Source organism: Chrysochloris asiatica, unplaced genomic scaffold, assembly GCF_000296735.1.
Source record: "Chrysochloris asiatica unplaced genomic scaffold, ChrAsi1.0 scaffold00115, whole genome shotgun sequence".
Classification (NCBI taxonomy): Eukaryota; Metazoa; Chordata; class Mammalia; order Afrosoricida; family Chrysochloridae; genus Chrysochloris; species Chrysochloris asiatica.
The window spans coordinates 8,850,174-8,856,051 of NW_006408633.1; the positions used below are offsets into that span (position 1 = coordinate 8,850,174).

General features: G+C 39.4%; 1 pseudogene; it reads right to left on the reverse strand.

The window, feature by feature from the left end:
• Positions 1 to 782: 782 nt before the first annotated feature.
• The window catches only part of LOC102828441, a 57,498-nt pseudogene continuing 52,402 nt past the window's right edge, over positions 783 to 5,878 (reverse strand).

Sequence of the window (5,878 nt, forward strand, 5' to 3'; positions counted from 1 at the left end):
AAGGTTTAAAGCCTTGGAAACCCTTTATAGGGTTGCTATGAATCAGAACCAACTTGATGGCACTTAATGTTGCTGAAAAATGTATCTTAAGTGAATAAGTCATTGATTTTGCAAAATTCTATCATGACTTCTTCAGCACCATCTCTATCACCAAGGCCATCTTTTCCAACTTTCACATTCTAATCACTAGTAATTATCAAAGTATCTTGACTGCATGTTTGACCAGTTTCAGACTGAGGAAGTTTGTAAACTTCTTCAATTTCATCATCTTTGGCTTTAGTGGTTAATATGCAAGTTTGAATCATTGTGGTATTAACTGTTCTTCCTAGTAGGCATGTGGATAGTGTCTTATCAGAGACAGCACTGTACTTCAAGACAGAACTTGAAATACTCTTTTTGATATTGAATGTGACATCAGTCCTCTCCGTTGTTTCTGACGTAGAAAACAGTAAGACTGTCTGAATCAAAACTATTAATTCCAGGACATTTCAGCTCACTAATGCCTAGGATATTGGTCATTGTATGTTCTATTTCATTTTTTATGACTTCCAATTTTCTTCAATTCACACTGAGTACATTCCACATTCTGATTATTAATGAATGTTTGCAATTGTTTCTTCTCATTTTGTGTTGTAACCCATTAACAAATGAAGATCTGGAAGGATTTGCTCCATCCAGATCCATCAAACCAAATGATGCTTTGAGGAGGCAGCTCCTCCCCAAGTTGTATTTTTTTTTTTTTTTTTTTTGCACTTAAAATGTGTTTTAATGAAAACATTTTTTTACCATCTTCCGATAAAAATGATTGACATCTTTTCCATTCTAAACCTGCTCTGGCATTTGGACTGAATTCCTTCCTGCTCCATAGGTTTGAGGTTCCACACACCAGTAACTCCCCAGTGCTCTTGAGGCACTTGTGGCAGCTTCAGTGGCTGGATTCTTATCAAATGTTTAACCGCTTTCAGTTTTGCATTCACTGAAGGGATGTTTTTGTGAATTTGAGGAGTATGTACATCTTTTTGTACTTTAATCCTGGTAGCAATATGCAGTTTATGAGGGTTTTGTGGATCTCCATGGTATTTTTCATGATTTGCAGCTGAAGATTGAAACACTTTAACAGGAATTCTTGACCTGGTAAATTTGTAACGAATCCAGTCTGTCCATATGAGAGATTCCACACCTTTTGACACAGTCTGTAGACTGCCTGGGAGTCTCTGAACTACTGAGCACAAAATCCCTGCCGTTCTGCTTAGTGATTCCTCTCTTTAGAGACTAAGGTCATTCAGCTATCAACAGAACGTATAGCCTTGAGCCCAATCTTCTTCAATCTTATCCTAGTGTATTGTCACTAAATCATAACAGTCTTCAGTGCCTTTGGCTGAAGAAGTCGAGATGGTAAATGTTCTGTCATTCCTTCTTCTGACTGCACTTCCCAACTTGTATTTTGAGTGTCATCCAATCTGAGGGGGACATCTTCTGGTATGCTATCAGACAATGTTCACCTGGCATTCATAAGGTTTCCAGTGGCTAACCCTTTAGAAGAGTCCTGGTGTGGCACTGTGGGTTAATGTGCTGGACTGCAAAGTCATTTAAACTGCAAGGTCAGGGGTTCAAACTTACCAGCTGCTCCTTGGAAACTTCATACAGAGTCATTATGGGTCAGAACTGACTCCATGGCACTTAACAATAACAACAAACCGTTTAGAAGTAGTTCACCTCTCCTTCTTCCTAGTCTGTCTTAATCTGGAAGCTCAGCTGAAACCTGTCCACCACAGAACAACAAACTGACAGACAAGTTGTGGAGCATTGGGGTTGGAACATGTTAATGAGAGAGAAGAAAGAAGTTAGACAAGTACCCGTGTCTCATGAGGTGCTTTTGGAGGAACTCAAATGAAGAAATCAAGGAAGCCATCAATATTTGCTTCTGTTTAAGGAAACACAAAGGTCCCTAGGTGGTGCAAATGGTTTGTGCTCAACTGCTAACCCAAGGGTTGTCAGTTCAAATCCACCCAGCTACTTCGCAGAAGACAAGATCTGGCAATCTTCTTCCATAAAGATTCTAGCCTAGAAATGCAGTAGTCCTACTCTGTAACACACGGAGTCACCAAGAGGCAGAGTCACCTACATCTAGCAACAACAACAGCAAGAAAACAGGTTTTAAAAGTGTGCTCACTGTATTTCACTGTTCAGAAGGAATAGTTATTTATACAAAATATCACACAGAAATCTCAGTAAGTCCGCTAAGAGAGTATGTAATTTATACCTTTTTTTGGAGTCACTACTTCTTCAGATTTGCCAGCCAGTTGCCAAAGCTGGATTATTGTTGTTGCTAAGTGCCCTGGAATTGGTTCTGACTCATATCTACCCTCTATAGGGTTTCTGAAGAGCTGTTGGTGAGTTTGAACTGCTTTCAATTAGCAGTCCAGTGCATATTCTATTGCACCACACCAGCTGTGTAGAAAATGATTGTACGTACACAATGAGCTCTCCATCTTTGAAAACCATGTGTTTGTAATGCAATAACCCAATCCTGATACAGTTGATTAAAACAAAAAAAATGCTAAGAAAGATTATGTTAAAAGCATTCATTCAGCTTTGAATCTGTAAAAATGTAGGTGAAGGATTGTTAATTATTGACATGCACCTGAGCTTTGATGATATTTATAATTCATAAACACTTGGTCATTTTCAAGTGCACAATTTAATTGAAATGAATGGAAGTGACCAATTATCTGGTGTCAAAAAATCCTGGGCTGACTGATTCCTTGGGGAGTTTGGATACAGTTTCAAGAGAAGGCATGAGAGACATGCAGCTCTGCATTGGACATGTAGCACAAACATTATTGTTGTTGTTAAGTGCTGTCAAGCCAGTTCTTGCACTCCTCCCTGTGTCTTCTACTACCTTCATCTTTCCTGTGCTAACCTCCTTCTTGTGAGATACTGTCTTCCCCATCACCGTTTTTATGGCCAATTTCCATGAAACGTTTAAGATCGTTCACAGGAAGTCCAAACTCACCTAATCCACAATTAGATTAACTCACATAACTACTGCATTAGTTACCCAAAAGAAAGAAAAAAAAATTAAAATCATGAAACATTGCTGAACAGTTATTAAATAGTATCTAGTCTCTAATGGCAAATTCATTTTCATTTAATAACAAGTTATTGTGAAGTATAATGAAAAATAGAGTGGCATGCAAAATAAGCAGGCCTCTGTTTTCATTGATATGATGCCAGTTTCTTGGGTACAGCATTACAATAAGATCCATCTTCATAAAGTGCTCTTTGGAAGGCATTATTAAACAGCGGGAAGGAATGGCAAATGACAGCGTCATTAGTCATTACTAGGTAATCCTGGCCAATTTCTCCTGGGAATAATTAACACATTCCTAAACACCCCTTGGTTGATGGCATCTAAAAAAGAAGAGGAGGAGATCAGAGCAAGATATTGGACAATATCCAACTCTGGCTATGTACGTCTTCCGGGCACAGAGCGCCGTGTTCCTTCCAAGTTCGCTTGGCTGTACCTGGAAAATGGCTGTACCTGGAAAAAGGCTGTACCTTTTACAATAGTATGGAGCAAGAGCTCAAAACTCTTACCCATTTCTGGATACCCAAGGAAGAGAAACAATCGGAATGGTGTTAAGTCTAATGGACAAACTTGGGCTGTAGTCCCCAACGTCCAGTATGGCACCAGTATTTACTGTACATTTAATAAATAGACGGATTAGCTCTGTGCCCATTCTTTTTGTGTCACTGGCTACAAAACAGTAGATCCAAGGGGGTATTGTTAGAGTAAGTACACAATAATGCACTAGAAACGGACACTATCTGTAAATCTCTATAGCCAGGGATTCCAAGTTTGCCAAAGGTTAACATTCCAGATTGTGGTTTCTTAGTTTGGGAGGTCCTAAGGACAAGGGGGCTACTGTCATTCAAGGTTCTTTTAGGTTTTCTGGGACTTTCATTGGTGAATCTCTTGGTGCAGGTGGTGGTGGTGGTGACAGTTTAAAGAGAGCTGGCAGAGAAATCATTTATTCGGCAGATCAACAGAGTTTTCATTGTGCATCAAAACTGTAGGTAAATGGTATTTTTAAAGTTCTTTGGTGCTTCATGGTTTAATAAAGGGCTTAAGAATTGGAGTGAGACTTGAGCTCAAGTTCTTGCTCTGCCACTTATTAGCTGTGGGACCTGGGGCAAGTTAATGAATATTTCTGTCTTCGCTTCCTCATCTACAAACTGGGATAATATCCATCTCATATGATTTGATGGGAATTAGCTAATGTAATTTGGTAAAGTACTGGCAGAGAGCCTCAATAAGCTTTTTTCACATTATATGTATATGTACAGGTAAGCGATGCTGTGCTTAAAGCAAAGCAAAACAAGACGTCATATTTCTAGAAGGGAGAAATAATATGTTATTCATATTACCCTATCCACCACTCCCAACTAAATTGTAAGGTCTCCTCCACCTGGATAAACAGTCTAAAGGGAGTTGCCCAGGCTTGGGGGACATTAGTCTCTTGGGGAGCTGTTAGACACCGCCTGCCTATGTTCCACTTCAGAACAGAAGATGATTCTCATGCATCCCAATGTTCACGTGCACTGGTTGAAAGCTAACACCATTTGTGCCCTCCTCCAACCACACAAGCCAGCTTAAACAAAAAAAAAGTTATCCTGGATTTCTGAGGCTTCAAAGATACTAAGCCGCTCGCTGACTATATTCAGCTCCTTAAAGTCCAAGCAAGCTCTACTCTGAAGATGGTTACATTATGTGTTAGGTCAAGAGATTATTGGCTTATATCCTGGCATGGCACTGTAGGATAAGCGCTGGACTGGTAACCATGGGGTTGTCAGTTCAAACCCACCAGCCACTCCTCGGAAATCCTATACAGGGGCACTATGAGTTGAACTGACTCGACGGCACTTAACGATTGTTGGCAGAGTCAAATACAAAAGTTGACTCTTGCTAGAAAGTCTAGGTGACCAGAATTAACCTTGGGTCATTTACAAACGTTGGGATTTTAGGCTGCTTATGATCAGCACTGGGCTGAGAACCACAAGGTCAGCTATTCAAAACCACCAGCCCAGCCACTCTGCAGGAGAGAAACAAGGATTTCTGCTCCAACAAAGATTTGAAAAACCCTCGGAAACCCTATATAGAGTTGCTATGAGTCAGAACTGATTTGACGGCACTTAACAACAACAACAACAGCCTACATAGTTTAGTCAGAAACATTTGGAGATTTTCAAAAAAATCAGAATTGGAAACAAACTGTATGCTACTTTTGACTTATCTTGTCTCCCAATCTGTATAACGATGAGAGATGCCTTGTCTTTGCAAATCAAGCTTTTTTACATCTTTGGAAATGCCAAATATAAAAACTTCATAAGTGAGCAACTTATCTAGAATACATTTTAGTACTTGTAAACTAGCAACAAGCCACCAATAAAAATGTTTCCTAAATACAATTTGCTGCCCCCTGAACAGCCTCAAATTTCTATAAACTGTTTATCTGATAATATTCTTGTCTCTACTTCCCCCTCCAAAATAAAACAAGAGCAATGATTCAAATGATTAGTACTTCATTTTTTTTTTTTTTGCGTGAGAGCTTCAACTTAAGTTTTACTTCAAATAATTTTAATTAAGCCAATCTAAAGCACAAGAGCAAGATTATTCAGCATTAAAGACTTGTGTGTATATTGTTTTGCAGGTCTGGAAACACTTACTTAGACTCATTTGTAGAAAAACTGGTTGTTGTTGTTGTTAGGTGCCATCGAGTCGGTACCTACCCATAGTGACTTTATGTCAGCAGAATGAAACACTGCCCAATCCTGGGCCAACCTCACTACAGTTGCCACACTTGAGTCAGTCCAT